Genomic DNA, 24,022 nt, shown 5'->3' with positions numbered 1-24,022 from the left:
CGATTGCCACCCAAACACTTAGGCTTCTGGCCCCAAAGGGGCTCCTGGTCACCCTCCTACAAACTCTCTGCCCAGAACTCTGGGCCGCACCGAGACCCAGCTTTTCTTTCCTCAGATTTGGGTGATGGTGGCTCAGGGCTGTCTCATGTCCCCAGCCCAGCCTTGTGGGAGGACGCTACTGAGCCAGCGTCACGTGCCTCTGAGAATGGCTGTGGGGAGCTTGCTTCCCGGGTCCAACTCTGGTGACTCATTAATTACATTTTATATTCAAATGGATGAAACTGTGCAAGCAACCCGTGTTCCCCCCACAGCCGGCAATAAATCCTGGCCAGGGCGCTAACAGTGCTCACATTTACTCCTGCTAATGCTTCCTGTTTCTGGACGCTGGGCCGGGTCCAGCCTCGCCGCCTTACAAGCTTTCCCGCTGGAGGCGTGAGGCCTCTAGGCCGCCTTCCAGTTGTCACTGGCAGCTAAAACCTTCGCACATTCGCAAATCCCAGGCGCAGGAGGCGGGCTTTGCCTGGGTCAGCAGGATGCAGCCCTTGGAACATAGTCCTGTTCCCCAGGGGCACGTGGAGTGGGGTCCACACAGCCTTGGGGGGAGCGAGGGTGGAGGGGCTCGTGGTGGGGGAACCTCTGAGGACTTTCCGCGCAGCAGGCCCAGAAGGACTATTTCCAATATGGGGGGGGGGAGGGTGAAGGTCTGTTCAGGTCTTAATTTCTCTTTCCACTTTGCTTCTCCCACCTGGGCCAGCTCAGTGGACGCGGCACTGTGAGCCGCCAGTCTCCCTTCCCAGCCTCCTTGCAGCTATTTAAAATTTCACAGGCAGCCCAACTCCTTCTCACAGAAGTTTCTGGTAAATCAGCTCAGAGCCTGGGAAGCCAGCTCTCGCTTCTGACTCAGTGCTTCGGCGATGAGTAATCAGGACGCCGGTGTGGACCGGCGGGCGGCCCTCGAGGCGGCCTGCTCGTGGGTTTCCTTTTCACTGCCTTGCTCGCCTGGGGTCTCACCCTCCGTGGGCAGCAGGCCCAGGGATGAGGCATCAGAAACCACATCCTCTTCGTCATCAACCCAAGAGGAAGGGCACTGGCAACAGTGGGCAAGATCACCGCATCGGCTGGCTGCCCCGAGTCGCTGTGAGGACCGCGGTCCAGGTGCCCACGCGTGTACTCTGTGCATGAAGCCCCCCAGCAGGTGAAGTCAGACAGGCCTGGGAGCCCTTCGGCCTGGGGCGCCCCCCGTGCACCTCCGTCCACACGTGTGTGCTGTGAAAAGCCTTTCCCCCAGGGAATGTTTGGATCACACGTGTTCAAAATCCAGGCACACTTTTCAGAAGTTATTTCTGGAAAAATGTTGAATCTCATAACAGCAATAAAAGGAAAATACTGCCTCAGCCAACATAAATGTCTATTCGGAACATGCTTGAAAAGCATCGGAATATTTGTGTAAGTTTGAAATTCCAGGCTTCAGAGCCGAGCAGCTTGGCTGTGGCTGGGGTGTGCAGAGCAGGATGGAGGGCCCTTCTCTGAAAGCCTCTCACTGAATTGGCCCATTTAGTGACCCCAACCTGCTGGCCCAGGGCCCCCTGCTTCCCACCGAGGGAGAGGCAGGCTGGGGTGCAGGGAGTGGGGGTGGCAGCCTGTGCTCTGTGGGGCACCATGGCTTGTACCCCTAGTCACCTGACATCTATTTGGTGATGGGCTCCTGCTCTCCAGCCTGGCTAGGCTGCAGGCTCCTGGCTGGGTCCCTGTGCTGGCTGCAGGCTCTGGAGAGGGTGAGCGTGGGAACAAGCACAGGGCACCACTGCCACTGATGGGCCTGGCTGCCTCCACCCCCCCTCACTTAGTCCCAGCAGTACATTCTGATTTCCACGTAGGGAGCTAGGGTGTCGGAAGCCGCTGAGTGGGGGCACGGGCCCTGCTACCTGTCCACCTGCCCCGTGCTGGACCTGGCTCTCCAGAGCTCCCTGCAGCCTCCCAGAGACCTGCCCACCGGGTCTGGTACTCCATGGCCAGGGTGGTGTCCCTAGGAGCCAGGGGTCATGCCTGGAGCAGTGGGTAGAGGATAGGGCCAAAGTGGGCACCAGCAGAGGGGTTGTGGCACCAGTTTCCCAGCAATGTGGGGAGAAATAAAATTCCACCCAAGAATCTCTCTCTCTCAACTTGGCTTCTCCTAATTAGTTTCCAAAAGTAAAGGGGCCATCTAGATGTACCGTGTCCATGTGGGCAAAGTGGTGAGGACCTGTGCCTTGGAGCAGTGGAGACATGTAGCCACTAGGGCAGCAGTCTGGTTTGCATTCTTAGGAACTGACCGTTGGTCAGTCTCAGGACAGAACTGGGACCTCAGCCTGGGTGGGCTAACCCCTTCCCCACCTCATGACCCTTACCACACAGAACGTGTGCCCTGATGGTTGTTTGCATCCTGCCACCTTCACCAGCCACACTCTGTTCTTGTGTGTGCATGTGCACACACATGAGCACGCACACATGAGCACGTGCACACGAGCACACGCACACGAGCACTCATACAAGAGCACGCACACACGTGCACACACATGAGCACGCACACACGAGCACACACACGAGCACTCACACACAAGCACACGTACACGAGCATGCATACACGAGCACACACCAACAGGGCCACCCCACCCTGGGGCTACCTCATCAGAGGCTCCACAGAGAGTCACCAAAATAATTAAAGGGAAAAGAGAGTGGGCAGAGGAAGGAAGTGAGGGTGGAGGAGAGGGGCCCCAGGAGGCTGGGCTGGGGCATAATCTCCAGGTCCCCTGGGCAAGAAGGGCATGCTGGTGTGGCTTGTGGAGGGATCTGGAGACCAAGCAGCTTGCCCGGCTCATGGCCAGGCATCCAGAGGGACCAGTGCTCCACCCCATGAGCCTGGCCTTGCTGTCCTCAGCCTGGTGTGGGCTTGGCTGGGACCCCTGGGAGCTCAGAAGGCCCCGTGGGCTGTGATGCCAGAGATGGGGCCAAAGCCAGGAAGGTGGCACAGGGGCTGCTGCCCCGTGAGGCCAGTGTCCCCCAAAAAGACTGCCCAGATGACTTTGCTTAGAAAAGAAGGGTGTGCCAGGTTTGGCTCTGGTTCTTTTTAGGGAGGTGAGTGGAAGGATAAGAAGAGGTGCATTCTCCTGGCAGGTTCCTGCCTCCGGTAGCTTCCGTGTGGTGACCATTCTACGGGTAAGAAACCTGAGGTACAGAGGTGTCACCTACACTCTGCGGAAAAGTCTCAAACCAGCAATGACACAGGTATGTGACCAGGCCCTGATGTTGCACTTTAAGATTTGGATTCCATATGGCGAAAAAAAAGAACTTAAAATGAAGTCTGTGTGATATGGCTGCAGGTGCACCTGCTGGCAGGGCCTGGATCTAGGGCCTCTCACTGCAGGGCCAGTGTCGCTCTGGGCCGTATGCCTGATTGGGGGTGGCCATGGGAAAGCTCTGGGGTCCAACCTGTGCTATGCACCCCTCCCTTAGTGGGCTGTGTCCCCCTCCCTGAGTCCCACTGCTCTGAGGACCCCCTCAGTCCCCATCCTTCCCAGACCAGGTCCTCCCTCTAGTGCCCGGCAGGGGCAGGAGGTGTCCCTCTGCTGCTGGCCCAGCCTCCAGAGACACGGAACAGGTGCTGGTGGCCGTCACGATGATAATGGTTTCTGCTCTTACCTGAGCACCTTCACCAGGTCAAACACTGTGCTGGCTCTGCCTCTCTGCTCCCTGAAGCCCTGTCTATAGGATCTTACAGATGAGATGTGACACTCAGAGAGGTTAGGAAAGTTGGCTGAAGCCACTGAGCTGGCAGGTGCCGACACATTGGCATCAGTGTGGCTGGGCCCATCGCTCCACGGTGGGGGAGGAGATAGGCACGCGTCCCGCACTGGGGGCAGAATTTGTCCACACACCAGGCTCAGTGTCTGGTGATCAAAATCAAGTTTCTTTCCCCACTACCCTCTTACCGCAATTGCCCCAAGAACGCTGGGGCAGCTGCCACTGTGCACAGAGTGGGTGGCCCAAGGGAGCACTGATCTGAAGGATGGAGGTAGAAGCTCCTTCCAGAATAGAAACTAGGAGACAGGAGGGAGGGAGACGTAGGTGCTCTGTGCGCTTAGCTGCTCTCCACCCTTGGGGTGCAGAGCTGGGATGGGGCAAGCAAGGGGCTGGAGCCCATACACGGGATGCGGGGAGTTGAGGGGCTCTGGGTGCTCTTGATTTCCTAGGGAGGGGCCCTGGCAGCATTAAACCCAGGGAGAATGTCTGGGTTCTCTGAGACCACAATCAGACTGCCTCCCGCCACCCCACCCACAGAGCACCCGGGGCCCCCACAGTACCCTCCCCCATGGTACCTGACCCAGCTCTGCTGCCTTTACCTTGGGGAGGGGAAACCAAGGCACAGAGGTGTTAAGCCACCTGCCAAAGTCACAGCTAGGAGGTGGCAAAGTCAGAAGTCAAACCAGCAGTCAGGCTCAAGCCCAGATCTGCATCTATTCCTCCACTGGCAGGGTCTGGTGTCTGTGTCTCTCTCAGAGAAGCAAAGCTGCACCAAGCCAGAGGCTGGGCAGGGAGAGCTGCACTGAGCCAGAGGCCGGTTAGGGAGAGCTGCACTGAGCCAGAGGCCGGTTAGGGAGAGCTGCACCACGTTTTAAGGAAGCTTGGCATGAAGAGGCTGCCTGTGATCCTGAGAAGGTGAGTGGTGATCATTTGTATGACAGAGATTGAGTCCCTGACAGCTCAGGAAGAGTCCTGTCTCCCTCCTCCACAGATGCCTTGGGCCCCAAGTCCCCCACCCCTCCCAGTGGACCAGCAGGAGGAACCTAGGGGGCCCCAGCAGGGCCTGGTCTGTGGTGTCCCTGAGTCTACAGGGTGACCAGGCATCCTGGCTGGCATGGGACTGAGGGCTTCCTGGGGTGTGGGGCTTTTAGTGCTAGCGCTGGGAAGTCCTGGGCACATGGGGATAGTCAGCCGCCCTACCAGGGCCACACGCAGTGGTATCAGCCCCAAATGGGTTGCCATTGGGTTGAAGGGGAGAGGACACTGCTGGGATCATGGGGGAGGCCACATCTTGGCTGCTGGTGTCTGGTTTCCCCTCTGTGGGAGGTTTCACAGATGTCTCATCTTTGAGGAGTATCACCCAGTCAGACCACAGGGCAAGGACGATGTCACACAGCTGAGCGATGCTGACCTGTGGCAGTGTCCTCAGTGCCTCAGAGAGCCTCGGGCCTTTGTCAGCCCTCGATGTGGAATAAAAGGTCACACCAATCCCACGGGCAACTGTGTTGCCTAAGGGACACAGCTCCATGAGGACAGACTGGGCAGAGGGAGTCTTGGGGGCAGTTGTCACGGGCCCAGTCCTTGCAGTCCTTTTCTTTCCAAACTTTCACCTGGAGGCTCACGGTGGATTCAGCTGGGAAACCAGATTCAGGTCCCCAAAGGGACTTTTGGGGTAAAAGCCGGTGGTGGTGGTGGCTGGCAGAAGAATTAACCAGGTCTGTGGTGAGCTCCGGGTGGCTGGGGCTTCACAAACACCCACATGGCTCCAGGCTGCCCCTCCTACCCGTTGGGTGACAAGTGCTGCATCCTGGAACAGCATAGAGGGTCAGTTCCAGGACTCCCGAAGAAACGGCGCAAGCAGGAGGTAGTGAACTCAGTTCCAGACAGACAGTGGGTTGTGGTGCGATCTTGTGCTCTAAAAGGCAGACTCACGGAGCCCTTTAAAAATAGGATTTTGTTGTAAATTTGCACCTATGGACACCAGCCTTTGGGACACGTCTAGATTTCTGAACTGTGAGTACTTTAAGAACTGAGAAATGATTCTGCACGTCCCAACCAATCCCTCCTCTCTAAAGCCAGCCAGGAAGTATCTGGGGACAGGCACGGGCGTTTGCAATATCTTTTGGTAGTTTAATTTTTTTTTCCTTCATTATTTGTAGAGATGAGACACCCGAGAAGACTCAGATTTAAAACCTATCTCCAGAATTGTTACATGTTGTAAGGACTGACCATGATCAACATCGGTGGGCCAACGTCTCAAACACATAAGGACAGTACTACGAGCTGGTGACACGGTGGGAGCGCGAGGGCCTTGTGTGCTGCGGCGGGAGTGGAGAAAGGGGCAGCACTGGAGCAAGCTGTGTGGCAGCTCCTCAGAACGGAAGTGGAGCTGTCTTCCGACACAGCCATTCCATGATCAGGTGCCAACAGAAACAAGGTTCCAGTATGAATGCCTGCAACAGTGTCATTCACAGCAGCCAAAAGTGGAAAAGGCCCGAATGAATGCTCATCAGCGGGGAGCAGATAAGCACGACTTGACCCGTCCGTACAATGGAATGTTACACAGCCCTGAGAAGGAATGAGGCTCTGACACACACCAGGACACGATCGCACCTTGGGAACATCTCGCCCAGAGAGAGAAGCCGGCCTCAGAGATGCTAGTTGTGCCAGTGTAGGTGACGCGTCTGGGACTGGCTGACCCAGAAACACCCAGGTGGCTGCAGGCATCTGGGGGAGGGGGCCCCGGGGAAGAATGTGGAGCGACTATTAACAGGTGTGGGTTATTTGAGAGAGGGGGGATGAAAAAGTTCTAAGCTTGTGGTGACAGGTGCATGGCCCTGTGACAGTGCTAAGACCTCCTGAAATCACATCGAAATGGGTGAACTGCTCAGCGTGTGAATTATAGCTCAGTAAAGCAGCTTTTAGATGCAATTCTGGCACAACGGAAATGTTTTTCACCATTTCTATTTTTCTGGAACCCAAATGCCCCAAATCTATCCTCAGGAGGAGCTGCACAGTGGATTTCCACAGAGACAACCTCCATCTGTAAGGTTAACGCCTGTGTCCCCGTGGTGCGTCCAGGTGTGACCAGAGAGCGTCCTTTCAGAATTTGTCTGTACCTGAGTCCTTCTGGGCAGGTGAGTTTTCCAGGTAAGGGGGGGCAAACCTTTCTCCCGTACGAAAGATTTCTGAAGCTGTGCCCTGCTTCCTGCCTTCTGGGAGGGGCACTATATGGCTGCCACTATAATGATGCTCCGTGCAGTGACGTTCCGGTGCCCCCAACACTGGGCCGCCTGTTGCAGATGGCCCCGTGTTCTCCAGAGGCGGCCTGCATGGCAGACACTCAGCCCCCGCCCCAGGGTGAGACCTCTACAGTGTGTCCCTCCAGCTTCACCTTTGCTGGACCATGGACTGGTTGGGATTGTTCACGAGCTGGAGGGAAACAGGCTCTGAGCAACACAAATGCTCTCCAGCCCCGTTCTTCTAGACTTCTCTAGCCAGCGGGTGACCTTGAGGAGGATGCTGAGTACAGGTTCCCAGGGCTCAGCCCGGCTCCGGGCACAGGTAAGAGAGTAGCAGAGTGCTCTATGAATGGATTAGTGGACGGACGGGGCCAAGGCTGGCACGTGCACCTCCATGATCCTGAAGGGTTTCCTTCTCTCATCTTGGAATCCTCGGACAGAATTTTACTCTGCCCTGTTCCTACAGGGAAGTCTGCCAGTATTGAGCTCTGCCTAGATAGGGCACATATGTGACAAGTACCCCAAACTCACAGGAGTCGCAGCCCCTGGTGCTCTTTCTGGGTGCTCCCCGCCCTGCCTGGGGGCGCATATGTGACGCATACCCCAAACTCACAGGAGTTGCAGCCCCTGGTGCTCACTCTAGGCGCTCCCTGCCCTGCCTGGGGCCTTGAAGCCTTGGCCACACCGGAAGACTTAGCTGACTGTCATCTTCTGGTCAAGCAGCAAGCTTCAGCTCAGACTACCAGCTGCATGTGAGCGTCTGCAGACAAGTGAGCTGGTGGGGACTCACAAAAGGAAGGTCTCTGCGCCCGGTATGCTGCGGGAGGAGATTGTGGGTCTGGCCTGAGGCTCAGACACAGAAACAAGGCAGAGGCAGGCCTGGGCCAGGCTGGCCGGGCCCAGGCCCTCTCCCTTGGGGGCAGGTGGCTCTGGTGGCAAGAGCAGGTCCAGGTCCTATCCAGGCCTGCTGGAACCCTGCAGAGATTCTCCCGACATTTCGTATTTCAAAGTGTCTATCTGTGGGAACCTCTTCTGGGGACACTTCTGTGACTCTTACGGGCAGTGTTTTCTCATGGAGGGATCAGAACGCTTACCTGCTGCCTGGAGTGCCAGGCCTCTCCCTCCTCCCCTGCCTGCTTTCCGGCCTCAGCCTCATGTGTGTTATTTACCATCTGTTGTCCTGGGCCTGGGAAGCCTTCTCTATACGTGTCAGCCTACAGGTCAGAGGTGCTTGGTGGGCAGGGATGCCGTCTCGCTTTGGCCAGGCACACAAAAAGGATGAGGGCCCAGGCCCGAGCTGGCCCCCAGACAGGGGAGGACTCAGGTTCTCTAGGTAGCTGTGGTTCCAAGGCTGAGCAGAAGGGAGCTGCAGAGGCAGCTGCTCTTTCTAGAGAATTCTGGAGGAAGGGGATGGCAGTTGTTTTCTGGGTGCCACCAGACACGCCCACTGAGGCACCAACACTGACCTGGCCTCATCCACAGTGTCATGAAGGCACAGGAAAGGCCGACACCGTGGTGTGACAAATAACAGGCTCCCTGCCGCACCCCTCGCTTGGAGAGTCAGTTAAGGCAGGTGGCCCTGCACTGCCTAGGACACCCCATGAGGCTTTGTTTGGTGTGAAGTGTGGTAGGCATTTGTCTTGGACAACAGATTTGATTTCAACACACAGAGATGCCCTGCCCAGGGACATTGCCCAGCCGCAGAGAGAAATAGAGCCTGATGACACAGTGACCCTGAGAACATTGCACTGAGTGACAGAAAGGCTAAGAACCACACATTTATGACTGTGTATAGGAAATGTCCCCAATAGGCAAACCCCCAGGGTCGGGGAGGAATTAGCAGTTGCCAGGGGCTGTGGGGGAGGGGGAGAGGGAGGGGGGGACGGCTGACGGTACAATTTTCTTTTTGGGGGGAACAAAATGTTCTAAGATTGGACAGAGATAATGGTTGTACTCCTCTACAAACACACTGCAACCCACCACCCGTACAGGGCAGACGTCCTGGTGTGCCCTACACCTCAGTAAGGCTGGTGTACAAGTGTTACGTTTTACAGGTAAACTTCACCTGTGAATTGCTGGTAATCAGCCCTGGAAGTGCCCCTGCGTTCCTCCTGGGTTTGCAGGGGTGGTGGTGGCAGGTGCAGGTAGTGCTGTCTGGTCCCAGCTAGGCCTCTCCGCCTGCTTGTTCTGCCCCTCCCACCCCAGGCAGGTGCTCTTTGCGAAGTCTATTGGGTGCCGCGTTTTTCACATTTTGGGTTTTCGTCATTTTCTTCTCTTGTGCGTGGTTTTGCTTTTCAGAATGGCCCCAAGCACAGTGCTGAGTGGCTGTCTAGGGTTTGAGGCAGGAGAAAGCGCTGACGTGCCTGGCAGAGAATCTGTGTGTCAGACAAGCTTCTTCCAAGGAGGGGTTCCAGAGCCGACAGCTGCATGTTCGTGGTCACGGGCGCTGTCGTACCCGGTGCCTCTTGCTGTCCTGAACTTTGCTGCACTGCAATTGGCCGATGCTACAACTTCTGCAGACTGCAGGTCTGTGGCGACCCCGTGTTGAACAAGTCGGTTGGTGCCATTCTTCCAGCAGCATGTGCTCACTTTGTGTCTCTGTGTTTTCATCAATAAAGATTTTTTAAGGTATGTACGTATTTTCTAAACATCACCTAGCAGACCACACTATGGTGCAAACGTGACTTTCATGTGCACCGGGAGACCACAACGCTTGTGTGACCGCATTATTTCAATATCTGCTTTTGCTGTATTGGTCTAGAACTGAGGCCGCTTAGTCTCCAAGGTGAGCCTGCCTGCGTTAGGCTAGCTGTCTGTAAACAGAAGCACATGGGACAGGTTTGTTTATTGGCCAGTTAGAGAGAACACTGCGACCAGAGGCTCACAGGACCCTAACCCTGTATTTTCCCTAGGAGCAAGGGTTCATTTCTGCTAACGCAGTGTTTCTGGCAACTTTATAGAATAAGACTGCGGCCAAGAATAGCAAGAACAGATGGTAGATACCCAAGCAGGAAAACCTGTGTCTTCATTTAGCCAAAGGGCTCTCTAAATCACCCCGCAGGTAGGACCTCAGTTGCGCGGGGTCGGGGGCTTCTCTGCAGCACCCTGCAGTCTGCAGCTCCTCTGGAGGGCCTGAACGTGTCAGGAAACAGGTGTGAACTGGTTCTCCAGGCACCTGGGGGTGCTCTGGACATCACAGCCAGGTTGGGGCAGTGGCTTTGCTCCAAGTTTCTATCATGGTCCGGGTTGGGGCTCCTATCTGTCATTTTGGTCAGCAAACATGCCTAGTCCTGACAGCCTTACAGTTCTAAGGCCCTGCATGTGGTCCACAGTTGAGCTGGGCTCTGCCAGAGATGTCACGTTAAGCATGAGGTCACCGGGACATCGTCCTTTGAAAATACAAAGATAACCAACCCTGGATGATAAAGAGACCACTTAAAACGACCAAATCCAATCTTCCTTTGATGCTACAGCCTGTCTTCCCAACCACAGATACATTTATTCATTTTTCATTTAATCACGCATTCAGCAAATATTTCTTGAGCCCCATTCTGTGTTGGGTTTGGGGGCTACAGACTGTAGCCTTGCCCTCGCTGAGCTTGCTTGGTGAAAGGGGGCTGACAAGAAAGTGGAGATTGCAATTCCGGGTGATATATGTGGAGGCAAGCAGATAACGCCAGCACCTGGGGCTTCTAAGTACAGGGTACAAAGTCCTCATCTGTGGAGCTGAAGTAACAAGAGAGTCTGGGGCTGAGGTTTGGGCTGTTAAGGGAGGCTGCTGCCCACCTTTCACTCAATGAATACAGAAGTTATTTCACGTGGGCACGGGGTGGGGTGTAAGCTAGAAAAAGTGACCAGAAGAGAAGCTTGGAGGAAACACTGGTCACCATGACAGATCTCGGTAGAATCAGACACGGGCAATGAGGCCTCATGCAATAATCCACTTTCCCGGGCGCAGACTGTATCCCAGTTACACGAGCATCCCACAGACACCAGCCAGTGAGTTATCTCTGCGAGTGGAAATGTGTTCATAACAGTAGAGATGATGACTGGGCTCTGACACGTCCACTGAGGGAGGAGGAAGGGGGCCTGTGTGCTTTGGTGCTGGTGGTCCGAGCAGAGTCTGGGAAGCCAGTGCATGACCTTCCAGTCGGGCCCCTCACATCCTGACAGGCCTCTCTTGAGTGGACACCATCCAGCCTGTAGCACACACGTCCTTGTCCCCAAGGCAGCAGGCTCTGCTGGAGCCAGATGCAACAAAGTGACAAAAAGACCCCCAGCAAAGCAAAAGCCCAAATGAATCAGAGAAGCACGAAAGTGTCCCCGTCTGTGGCTCTGCCATTCCAGGACTGGGACTTCTTTAGATGTGGGGGTCCAGGAGGTGTCCCCAGACCTCCATGACCAGGTTAGCATCACAGGAGCAGGAGACTCTTGAGCTGAAACAGGAAGGAGCAGGTTTCTTATGACCAGGAGCCACATGACCATGCCACGACCACGGTCACTTGTTGAGGGACCAGGACATGTGACAGGAAAACAAAGGCCTGTCCAGTAGGGTTGCTGTTTAAATGTAACTTAATTACATCAGACGCCATCGTCAGTGCCTCCTCAGCTGTGCTGGTCACATCCCAGTCTTGGCAGCCACATCTTTGCTCGTGGCTGCCGTGGTGGACAGGGCAGTTCTAGACGGCTTCCATCGTCCCAGGGAGTTCTTTTGCTTGGAGCCTCCGCTCTAGAGGTCACGACTTTGTGGAGACAGGTCACTGGCACTGGGTGGGCGCTCAGACGGCACAGGTGGGATGGAGATGGAGAGTTTGTAGATGGAGGTGTCTCGTGCCTGCTCAGGGTCTGATCAGCAGCTGGTTTGCACCCAGTGATTTAAGAAGTGGAAGATGCTTGATCCTGTCACCATCGTCCTGGGCTCCAGATGTCTGGCACCACTAATGGGTGGCCTACACTGTGACTGCCAGCTCCCCACCCTCCTAGCCGGTGTCCCCCCGGCAGGCCTGGTGTGCATGTCCCCTGGTTCCCTCGGGGCTGCTCCCCTTTGCCCTCTTGCAGGGCCAGACTCCAAGTTTGTTTCTTTTCTTCTTCCCCAGCCTGCCCTCAGGGTCCTATCCCACCTCCGGGCAGCTGTCCCCGGACTGCCTCCCACACCCCTTACTTCGCTGCTATTCCAGGCTGGTGCTGGCTTCAATTTGGTGCTGGGCCTTTGTCCCCTTCTCTGGTGCCCTCTGCCACCACCTGCTCCCCCACCCCCCTGACATCACCGCATGCTCCATCCTCTCATCAGAGGTTGACGGTGCCTCCGCAGGCCCCAGACACTGTGCCAGGAGCTGGGAAGGAGACGCAAAGAAGAATCGGCCAGGCTTCCTGACCTCGGCATCCACCAGAAATGGACAGAAACACCCTGCAGTGTGAGGATGAGGACAGCTGACCCCCACAGAGGCACTTTATGTTAAAACAGGCTTTGGCCCAGCTGTGGCTGGGGTGAGTGAGCACGCTGAAGGCAGCAAGGCTGAGCGGCGCGTCCAGCAGGTTGTGTGTGTCAAAGCATTTTTGACTTATGATATTTTGAACCTACAATGGGTTTACCAGGGTGAACCCCACCGTAAGTCCAAGAGCATCTGGGAAGAAAAATGGCACAGATGGAAAACAAGAGGCCTCTTTCCCACCCTGCACCTGCACCTTTCATATTCTGCCCCTCTCTGAATCCATTCTGTCCACTCTTGTCACCCTGCCCCTCTCTGAATCCAGACTGTCCACTCTTGTCATCCTGTCCCTCTCTGAATCCAGACTGTCCACTCTTGTCATCCTGTCCCTCTCTGAATCCAGACTGTCCACTCTTGTCACCCTGCCCCTCTCTGAATCCATTCTGTCCACTCTTGTCACCCTTGATGCCCGGGGTTGCCCCTGGCATTTGCTCCTACGTCCCTGCTTCCCTGCTGCCTTGAGTGTCCCCCATCTCTTGGCTCAGCACACCCCTCAGCCTTTTGCTGCTTCTTGGACCTTGGAGACTTTGAGCTCATCTTTTCTACAAGGGAAATAGGGTCAGGTCCCTGAGGAGGGAAAGTGGGCTGATGGCCTGTGCCTTCAGGCCAGCAGAGGGTCACTTGACCGAGAACATCTGCCCCACGCAGGCTGCACTGCAGCCCACACAGACACAGGCTGCACGGAAGGGGGAACCTTGGGGATGGACTTGAGGCTGGCTTGCAAAGAGCTCCCTCTGTCCCTGCAGGGAAGTCCTGGATCTGGGACTCAGAGGAGCTGACAGAGCCCTTCCTCCTGCCCTCAGAACCGTGCTGCTCGGGTCAGGGAGGGTGGACCTGCCTCAGTGGTATTCCTGCAGGGCCTGGGCCATGCCTGTTTCCCCAATCCTCATGGTGCAGAGCCAGGGCCCTCGGAGAGACAAAATCTTCTCCACTTGAGAGGGTTAGTTATACTCCCCTTAGGCTGCATGCGTGGTATATTCAGCCTACAGAATTCTGGAAGAATGCGCAGGAAAAAAGAGCCCATTGCCCAGAAACCCTGTCAATGGAGCTGCCCCCCAGACTAAACAAAGCCTACAGTGGGGGCCTGCGGGCGCAGGTGGGCCTGAGAGGGCGATGCAGAGCCTCCGTCCCCCGTCCCCCGTCCCCCGGAGGTGCTGCTGGAGGGCCCTTTGTTTATCCCCACACATGCAGTCCCACCTTAGCGACTGCACAGCTGCACCAACGATGCCTCTTCCTGCCCCCACCGTGATCACAGCAGGGCCCAGGGTGTCAGAGGGAGCCGGAGATGAGCGTCTCACCTCAGAAGCTGGTTGGGGGAGTCCAGGGAAGCCCAAGGGGACCTTTCAGTCCCTCCAGCACTCAGACACCTTCCTACCTCTCCTTAGATGAGCCCACCTCCATTAAAAGAGGGGAAACTGAGGCCAGGAGGGCTCAGCACACAGCCCGCTCTCTTGCCTGACGCCCTCTTGGTACCATCTGGTAACTGTGTGACCCGCCTGCTGCTGGTTTCTCATTCCCTTGCATTATTGGCTCTGTAAAAGAGTGGACATGCCCAGCCAGAAGCTGGGGTACCTTGGGAGGCAGAGGTAGCTCTTCAAAGGCCAGTCTGGACCCCCAGGCAGGAGAGCCCCTGATTAAAGGCAGCAAGGCCCTGGGGTGAAGGGGTGAACATCCCCAGAATCTGCCCAGCCAGCAGGAAGTGACCAGGGGTGGGTACCATGTGGGCCACAGGGGCCAGCACAGATGGACGCTTATGTGAGCTCTGCCCCAGGCCTCTTGTGTCCCTAAGCCTGAGGACTGGCTCTGGCTTGTGGGTGTAATCAGAAGAAAGAAATCAGAGCAAAAGCATCGGTAGTGCCCACGAGATCAGGACCCCAGCTCGGTTTGTCTGATGCGTCTCAAGCTGTTGGTTCTGATTCTCTTGTGGGCATTTCTCAAAGAACTTCGAGGTCACTCTTTGTTAATTCTTAACTAAATACAGTCCAGCAAAGTGCAGCCCTGGGGACAGGGGCAGCCCCTCTGGCTGAGGAGGGGACCTGCTGGATGTGGCGGTGCTGCTCCCCCGGGAGCAGGGCTGTAGGTGGAGGGCCATGGAACTGATGTCCAAGCAGAGAGGCCGGACACTGACCCCAGGGGCTTGACTGGCTACTTAGTGATAACTCAGAGGCCTTCTGGCCCCCCCCCCTATCCTGAGCCTGCAGCCCAAGTGGGAGGGAAAGCCCTGAGTAGGGGTTGAGACCTCTGGAATTTCTTCTAAAACTATACCTGGTCAGAAGACAGAGAGAAGGGGCCAGTCTGTCACCTGCTTTCCCCCTATGAGGGGCCCTTGCAGAAGGCTGGGGACACATACCCTCCACCCTGGGATGCCCCCACACTGTGGGGTTGCCTGGCCAGTGGACTCTGCCCCCAAGAGGAAGCTCTTTCTACCTGACCATGCTTCTCCTGTTTGCCTGCTAAGCGGGTATCAGGTCAGGTGGGCACACTGGGGTGATGCCTGGTCCTGAGGGATGTGGGGGACATCCTGCTGATCCTTGCAGAGAAGCCGGAAACCCAAATGCCATCACACACACACTCTGAGCACCTACGGGTGGTGCTGGGGTTGAGGGGGGCCTGCCAGCTGCCCGACACCTGCTGGGGCTGGGCCGCGCCATCGAATTCCCAACGGGTAACATTAACCAGGAGAAGGCGCGAAGCCCACTGGAGATGGAGTGACATTGCCTCAGAGCCCCGACCTCCCGGCGACCGTGAACACGGAGCAGGATTCTCCCATAAATTCCGTTCAACAAGCTCTTGACAATGAAATGCCCTGCTGTTAGCTGAGACAGCCACTTACTCAAAACAAATACTGTTTGCGAGTTTAGCTAAAACGCATTCTCTGTGCTCATCAGTTCCCGCCCGGCACTTCCATCTCCCTATTTACGAAACAATAATGGGATCCCATTTAACGCCACAGCCTCTGATAAGTCTGCATTCCAACTTCGCCCCTGGCGATCTGCTCCTTCCCATTACCGCCACGTCCCGGTTCACAGACGGATGAATCACTGCCTAGATAGCGACGCAACCTTTACCCGCATATTATTATCAAAACCAGCGTCCATGGCGGTTTTCAAAGGTTTCTTTCCAACACGGCAGAGGGGTTTGGGATATGGATGCAAATGTCGGCCCCAATTACCGTAATTCTGTGCCCAGAAACCCGATGGGGTCTCACTCCTCCCTAGGTGGAGAGGGACCCCCAGGCCTCCTGGCTTTCCTGCAGGCTTTGCCGAGGTCCCCTCACCCCCCGACACAGACCCCATGTGGTGTGACACTGCTCCCCAATGCCCCTGCCCAAGTGTGCAGTTTTGCCCTCCACAAACGTCTTTGGCGTCGGCCACATGCCAGGCCCTCAGGTGGAACACAGGGTCAACAAGACCCTGTCCCCATCCTTGGGGGCGAATGTCTTCATGAAAGACAGCCTCGACATGTTCCCTTGTCCTGGTAATTAACTGCAGAAAGACAGGTGGATTGAGTCTGTGCCAAAGTCCAAGTTCATGCCCAGATGAATGCCTCCGTGTGGGATGATTCCAGCAAGATGAGCAGGACGTCAGCACCTTCTGCAGAGCCGATGGGCCCTCTCAGCTGCCAGAAGCCCCCGAGGCCACTCAGAAGATACAATCTCCATCCCCCCGCTATGGGTTGGCGTCCCCCAACCAATGTGGAGGGTGCACAGTCAGGGTGTCCCATCTTTTCTTCTGGACCAATTCCATAAAGCCTGACTCCTGGGGTCACTCTGCCCCCTAACCCCCGTCCTGCAGGAAGCCCACGGGGTTCCTTGGTCATCACATTGTCCCCCCCACTCTGGACACCCCCTAGTTTTATCTTCTTCCAGACAGTGCAGTCAAGGGTGAAGGTTACAGATGCCACTTGCCAAGAGAACTGTTTTCAGCACTCAGGGGACACTGCCGGCCCCAGACAGAGGCACAGGCAGGCACGGGGAGCCTGGCTCAAGTGTGGTTTATCTTTGCCCGCTCTTTGCTCCTCTCCAGCCTGAGACACTGGGGCAGAGGATCAAAGGCTGGTGGACAGAGCTGGACACTGCTTTGATTCCCAGGGGCTAAAAATGAACAGGTTTGGAAAGGCTGAGTGCCCCCCCCACTACATCGTCACCCCCACTCATTCCTCTGCCTGGCGGCACAATAACACGGGTGTTGAGTAACAGGACGCGGGGCTGGGCCATGGCAGACTCCTTCTGGCAGCAGCATCGGACAGAACAACTCAACATGCTTCCCCCTCAATAAATCCATCAGGCGCTGAAGGTCATTAGCACGACCTTGAAAGGCAAGCATTCTGCCAAAGCTCTTTCGGCCCAAAGACTTTGGCCTCCAAACCAACCTTGCAGAAGAGATCACACACCTGCACGTGGCTCCCGCTCTGTGTCCAGCTCAGAGGGAGACCCAGACACATCTTGGAGGGGCCAAGTGCTGGACCAGGCCCCAAAGGAGCCCCAGGGGAATAGGACTCACCTCACTACTGGGATGCACTGTCTGCAAGGCCATGCTGAGAACCACTATGACCTGACAGGGCTCCCTCAGCATTTAGACCTTGTTTGAAAAGGTTGACCCTGTGTTCCACCTGAGTACCTGAAATGGGCCCTGATGTGGTACTAACTGGCAGCCACGGCTTGCTGAGGCCCCTTCGTGAGAGAGTGGCGGGGGCTGGAGGGTGTGTGGGGGGCTCTGAGGTTGGGAAGCCAGTGGCCCCGGGGCTGGGCCTCTGGTCTTACAGCTGCAAGGGCAGAGAGAAATGTGGGTGGCATTTCTCCAGCCTCTTCCCAAGGTCAGGTGACTTCCCCACACCCCTTTCCACCTGAAAATAGGCCCCTGGTACAGATGAAGAAACTGAGTCTCAGGGAGGTGGGGTCCCCCAGGCCCAGACTGGATGATGCCTAGACTTCTGCAGGGCTCCTGGAAGTGTGGAGTGGCCTAATCGCATGGGCCCAGGGCCTGGTTTTCCTCCCAGAGCTGAGCAGGCTGTCCTGCTGCCTCCTGTCCACACCCTGCCTTCTGCCTTCTCTGTCATAGGATAAAATCCCTGCTTGTACACCCAGGGACCCTGAAAGCTGCCTCGCATGGTGCTGCTTGGATGTCCTCTGCAGCTGTCCTCAACGCCGAGGACAGAGACAGCCTCTCCCAGGCCCCCGAAGCCAGGAGCCCAGGTCGCTCCGTTGCAGCGTAAGGCAGTTAATAAGGCCCTGACGAATGACAAGCTGGATTTCTGCACCGCTAATTTCCGTAACTATCACTCTCTGAAAGATAGCCGGGGTCCTTGGGGCCCTCGGCCCATCCTAGACAGAGCTGCATTATGTGTCCAGACTCAGGCTGGCGTATCCCGTTTCAGGGATCCAGCAGGGTCCTGCCTCGGGAAATTTTGCAATATTTTTCGATCCATGGCCCCCGTCTTGAGTTACTCTTCTCCCTGAGTGTCGTCCGGAGCCCGCTCTCTCCCGGGAGATGGGGATAATGTTCCCTGCGGCCAGTGCTAAGCAGACCCCAGCCCCCCACCACATGTGTCGGGGGGGTGCCTCAGTCACAGTAACAGTCTTCTCTAGTGATGGTCTAGTGACTGTCACCTCAGGGCTGTCCCGAGTGTCTGCCTCTGTCCCCAGCAGGGGTGAACCCACCAGACTCAGGCTGGTTTGGGCTTGGGGGTGGGGGCCCCAGAACGAGTCTCTCTTGGGAACCCTGGGTTCCAGCCACTTGTGTTGCGCCCCAGCTCTGTGGGAAACTCGCGTATCTCTTCCTTTCTGTGCCTCAGTCTCCTCATCTGTAAAATGGTAATCTTGACAGGCGCTTCCTCCCCCGGCCACCATGAGGATGAAAGGCATTAACTCAGGTTGGGTTCACAGAGCCCTGGGAGCAGGCACAACCTGCACCCCTCGTGTGTTCTCTTTCGTTTTCTGTTTCCGAATGCTTGGAGACCTACCAAGGGGAGCCCCTGTACTGGGGCTGGTCTTGGGGCTGTGGGGTGCTGCCCAGGGGCCCTGTGCCTACGTCACAGGTAGTGCAGCAGACAAGGCACCTCGTGGTTTTCCTCTCACGAAAAAAGGTCTCCACCAGTGAGCAGTCTGCTGGGAGGGCACAGCAGGGGGTGCAGAGGGCCTCAGCCCCACGCCACCACCCCGAGCCACACCTGCTCCTCCTAACACCAGGAATAGGGTCCCTAGCCATCCTTCTGGTCTCTACCCTGGAACCAGGTTGACATGACGAACACAGAGGCCATGTAGGCCCATAGCCTGACCCACGTCTCCCAGACACATCTGCTCTGTCTTGCCCTAGGGCCATCGGCCATGGGGTCCCTCCCCTGGAAGCCTATCCTCATGTCTGTCAACACCTCTGGGGCTCCTGGGAGGACAGCTCAGTGCCAGACTGATGTGTCTACCTGCTCTGGCTGGGCAGTGGGCACCAGACCAGGCCTCACACAGCCCCCTGTTCCCAGCACAGTGTGGGCATCAGCATGAGGCCGGAGAGGTAGGTTCAGGAAGCACCGAACAAAGACAGTATGGGGGTCAGGCAGGGGTCAGGAGCCGTGGGTTCAGGCTGCAGGTGGGAACTCGCCTCAGGCACGCACCTGTGACTTTATCAACGACATCGATCGGCACTTGCAGAGGCCACACTCAGACTCCTGCTGGACATCGGGACACTCGGGAGCTTGCAAATCGGCAGACCCCCTGGCTGATACCCCCAACACAGCACCCACCGGGAAGCAGAGTGTGTGATGCCTGGGCGGGGCATGGGCCTCCCTCCCAGCCCTGCCCCTCCCTTCTCGTGACCTTGTTCAGGGGCCTTCCTCAGACCACCCACCTGGACCTCCTTCTACCTTGGAGCTTTTCCCACCTAAGCCCTGCAGTGAGGGCCAGACAACCAGTGCAGGAGGAAAAGGCAAGGGCCACCCGGGGGCCTGACGACACTCCAGCCTCCTCTGCAGGGGATGAGCTCTATAGCTAGGGCTCAAAGGTGGCCTTCCCTCTGAAGCCTCAGAAATCCAGATGCACTGGGTACTGGCCAAATGCAGGTCAGCAGGGCCCTATGTAGTACCAGCTGAGAAGGGGCATCCTGGACCCTGCCCGACGCCCTTGACTCTGCCCTCTCCCAGGAGGTCTATTCCCCAGCAGGGAGGTGGAGAGGCCTGGCCACAGCTCTGACCTTTGTCCTTTGAACCCTGAAGGGAGAGGTTACCAATCAGCTGGCATCAGCCTTGGGGTATCTCTCATCAACATCTTAGAGGTTCTAATCATTAAAACCCCTGCACCCTCAGTGGTGGCAGGGGAGGGTCTAAGCATGGGGTGTCAGTACCCACCTGGGGCTGGCGCCAAGCATGTCCTTGACACCAACCCCAAGCTCGGATCCCCACTGTGTGGGCTTCCCCTACCAGCAGGGGTCTCAGAGCCCAGAGAAATCTTATCCCTGAGGCCAGCATGGATGTCCAGGGCCCTGCTCATTGCTGACCCCCAGGTCTCAGCTGCTCTGCCCCAGTGCTGGGGATCAGGGTGTGAGGGTCAGAGGCCAGGCCAGCCGCCATGGCCCCAAATCCGCAATGATGGAATGTTGTTGTGTTTTCCTTGAGGTGAAGCCTGGCGGGTTCCTTGGGAGATTCCACTTGTCATGAGCTATGTGGACAGGGCTGGGGCAGCCAGCCACCTCTGTGCTTTGCCAGCCTCGGTTTCCTTCTCTGTGAGATGCTCCTGGATATGCAAAGGTGCACAGACCCAGCTAAGTTTCAGCTCTTTCTGCTCACTGGTGGTCAAGCCAGGCGGCCCTTCACCTCTTTCTGCCCGTTTCCCTCTCTGTAGAGTGGGCATCGCAGCCTCCATGAGTCGTGGGCCCAGAGCACAAAGGGCCAATGATGTGGAAACATCACTAGAGCTGGCTTGGGAGGAACTGGGCTTCTGGAGGGGTGAGCTGACCCTGGAGATCCCCAGGTCCTCACTGTGGATGCCCTGGAAGGCCAGGCTCCCAGAATACCTAGTCTCCCCGGGTGGATCCATGCCCTCTGCCTTCTTGGCTGCCTCTGAGCGGGTCTCATTCAGGAGCAGGAAGACTTGGATGGGTCTAGATCGGTGCTACCAAGAAGAGGAGAAGAGTGGACATTTTGCTGACTCTGAAGTGAGCCCAGCAGGGGCTGATGGGAAAGTCCAGCCAGAACATTCTGCAAGGCTCTGTTTCACTTACCCTGGGCCCCTCCACTGGGCAGCCCAGCACTGGCCTGCAGGAAGGGGCGAGGTTGCACTGACGGGTCAACAGCAGTTGTCACCCCCCGACCCATATCATCGGGCACCTTCTATCTCCCACACACCATGTCTTTGGTGTCTGCTTCAACTGAATTTAGCCACTGGGTTGGCTGTGAGGAGATATTCCCTCCAGGGACCCTGATGCTCCAGCGCCTGCCGCAGAGGAGAGGCAGCCAGGAGAAGCTTGCAGAGAATGCTGACTCCAATCCCTGCAAAACTCCCATAATTGACTTTTTAAAAATGGCATTAGCATTTAAATGGCCCCGTAGTTATGGGGGTGAAGGTTCAGCACAATATGATCAATTTATTGAGCTCTTCAAATGTTCTTTTGATATTTATTTTTCGTGGTGTCATGCCCCAGGGCTTGCTGGGTTTTCCTGTCAGCAGAGCAGGATCTTTGATGAAGCTCCTTGGTCGGCACCTGCCTCAGGGTCTGAGAACCTCCTCTCAGTGGAAGTCTGCAGCTTGTGTGTGCAGCAGCCTGGTACCCCTTCCCCAGGTGATGTGCCATGTAGGGGGAATCCTCCTTCCCCGTCCACTGGCAGCCAAACCAGAGTCTGTACGAATAGACCTTCCTCAGATGGTCCTTGCCGGGGAGCAGTGCAGCAGGGGGCAGGTGCACCCTGGGCTCAGGCTGGCAGTGACTGAAGATGACAGGGATGTGCGGGGACAGGTGGAGGAGAGGACAGGAGCAGTGTGTCCTGTCATGGTGGTCTATGGCCAGCTGGGCAGGTGGGGGAGTTTCTGTCCCAAGCTCTGTGAGTGGGGGTGTGACACCAGCTGTGCCAGGGCTGCTCTGTGGCCCAGGAGTGTTTTGCAGAATTACAGGGATCAGGTGAAAACGAAAAATGACCTAAAAGAGAAGCCAGGAACAATGGGGTGAAGGTGGGGGGCAGGGCGGCTCTCCCAGCGCACCTGGGAGGTAATGAGAGCGTCCAGGTGGCCAGCTGGGGGCAGAGGCGCTAACCTGGGTGGGACTGGGGCCTGAGCGACAGGGAGCCCCAAGCCATTCCCCCCACTCTCTAGCTTCCTCAGTTTGCCCAGTGGGCTCTGAAAACCTCCCTGAGGACATTGAGAATCTCAGAAGCCATTCTGGACTGGCCCAGAACTTGGAAGGTCTGAGCATGCCAGCCTGCCTCCCTCCCACCCCGTCCACAGCCCCTCACATACCCCAGGCAACGAGCCCCATGCTTTAGGACTGCACTAGCCAGAGGGACCTATCTGTACCTCTGCTAAGGCCCAGGCCAACCCTGAGCAGGTAAGCTTGGGGCTTATGCCTAGTAGATGTGCCAAGTCCAGAAGCTTCCCTGGTGGCTGCAGACTGGACTCTGTACCTCTGCTCTGTCCCTGGCCTGAGCAGGACACTCCTGTGTCCCTAGGCTCAAACGCACTCTGAAGCCCACAAGACCAAAGGCCCTTTCATGGAGCAAAACCCACCTGCCCAGAGGTTGAGCCACCCGAGCTCCCATCATAAGGGCACAAATTCTCCCTAAAGGCAGTATTCCTTTTTTCTCAAGGTGAGGTCTCTCTGCAGAACCTACACTGTGAACAGAATGTAAGAGGCTGCCCCAAAAGTGCCACCCTCATGGGGAAAGGAACTGTGGGTGGGTGCCAACCAGTACTGGTGTGAAGATACCCCCTCACCAGCGGCCTCTCTGGGAGTGGGAGACAGCCCCCCAACCCCCAGAGAGCTGTGCACAGCCCTGAAAGGCTGGGCTCAGTGCCCCATGGCACTGCAGTGGCTTCCATCCTCTGTAAACTAATCCCCAAGTGCGAGACCCATAAAATCGTAGCCAACAGCATTGACCAGGCACTCCTGGAAATGTTCCCAGTGCCGTCATTGGTCCTACTATTTGGGTTGCAATGACACTATCTTGTTAGCTGAGGCCTCACTAGGTTGTGGCCCACCAATCTCAAGGGTCCACATAGCTTTAAAAAGAGGTTCTGGCCACTGGAGGTGCCCTCACGTGTGAAGTGTATATAACAATGTCCTCCTCAGCCGCTAGACAACTTCCTGCAATTCACTCCACAGGGCCCGGTCTGCACTTCAGGGAAGGCCCCTGGGCTACCAGGAGGGCCAGGTGGTTCTGGATGGCCAGTTCCCCTCCTCCAGCGCCCCTACATGCACCCTGCTGGTGGACATCCCCGCGTGCCCACACCATGGGAGCAGCCAGCTGCGTGGATCCTGTCTGGCCTGCACGAATGGGGCACAGTGTAGTCCCCACGATCCCCACATAAGCTCAGATGCAGCCCCTGCCCGTCAGGAAACCAGACCGACACTCCAGGGCATGACTGTCCCGAGGTGAGTCGCTAAAATATAAACAAATTGCTGAGAAGGAAAAACATCCCGCGTTTGACCCTAGGTGGAAGGTTGATATTTTAGAAAAGAAAAAAAAACCACCAAAAAACTCCAAACAAACTCCAGAAGGCATTTAAAGACGTCTATGAAATATGATGTTTCAACACACAGAGATAGATTTGAGCCTGGAGAGAGGAAGTTTTGCTGACACTCAAACGCAAACCTTGGGATGGAGCCCCAGTAGATAGTCCTGCCTGTTTCCTGCCCTCCAGCCCAAAGCTCTTCTCTCAGACTCTCATCAGGACTCTGCTGCCCTGATGCTTATGGATGCAGGCTTGGGAGTCCAGGTACCGCAGTGAGGGTCCTAGTCCTGAGCAGGAGGCACTGAACCGACCACTCGGGTTCTACCACTGTTGCCTGACAGAGCTGAGGCCAGAGGGCCCAGGCTCCTCCCTGCCCAGGGCACAGAGAAGCCCGCGTCTCAGGCCGGGGGCCTTGAGGAGGCTCCGTGTCCCATGCTTGTTGCATCTCCTGGCCCCCTAGGTGGCCCACGGCCGCCCCCTTCCCTGCCAGGCTGAACTCAGCCTTCCGATCAGCCCCAGACACACTTCCCTCCTCTCTGGCTGTTTTGTTCCTGACAGAATTGCAGGCCACCGGAAACAAACTCATCATTTTGGCCACATCTTTGATTGCTTTTCTAAAAAAAAAAAAAAATCCACCTAAAAGGAGAATGCCCACCTGCCCCCTCCCCTCCTCCCCTGCTCCCCTGCAGGCCCTGCTGCTTAAACCCGTGAAAAGCGCTCAGGCTTCGAGGAGCACGCGGTTCACATTAAAAGCCAGTTGGGAGCTGCAAACCTTGACTCCTTATTTCAAAGTTTCCCCAAAGGCAGATAACGTCTGGGGAAACTGGGACGTTTAACGTGGGTTTACAAAGGCTCGGGGCCAC

The 24,022-nt window shown here is 56.6% G+C and overlaps 1 protein-coding gene across 1 annotated transcript in view; it reads right to left on the bottom strand.

The window, feature by feature from the left end:
* Positions 1-24,022, bottom strand: part of PRDM16 (PR/SET domain 16) — a 307,694-nt gene that overhangs the window by 96,151 nt on the left and 187,521 nt on the right. The window lies entirely within an intron of this gene.

This window comes from Otolemur garnettii, unplaced genomic scaffold (assembly GCF_000181295.1).
Source record: "Otolemur garnettii isolate 467f Iridium unplaced genomic scaffold, OtoGar3 scaffold00067, whole genome shotgun sequence".
Classification (NCBI taxonomy): Eukaryota; Metazoa; Chordata; class Mammalia; order Primates; family Galagidae; genus Otolemur; species Otolemur garnettii.
This window is presented reverse-complemented; position numbering and strand designations above follow the sequence as displayed.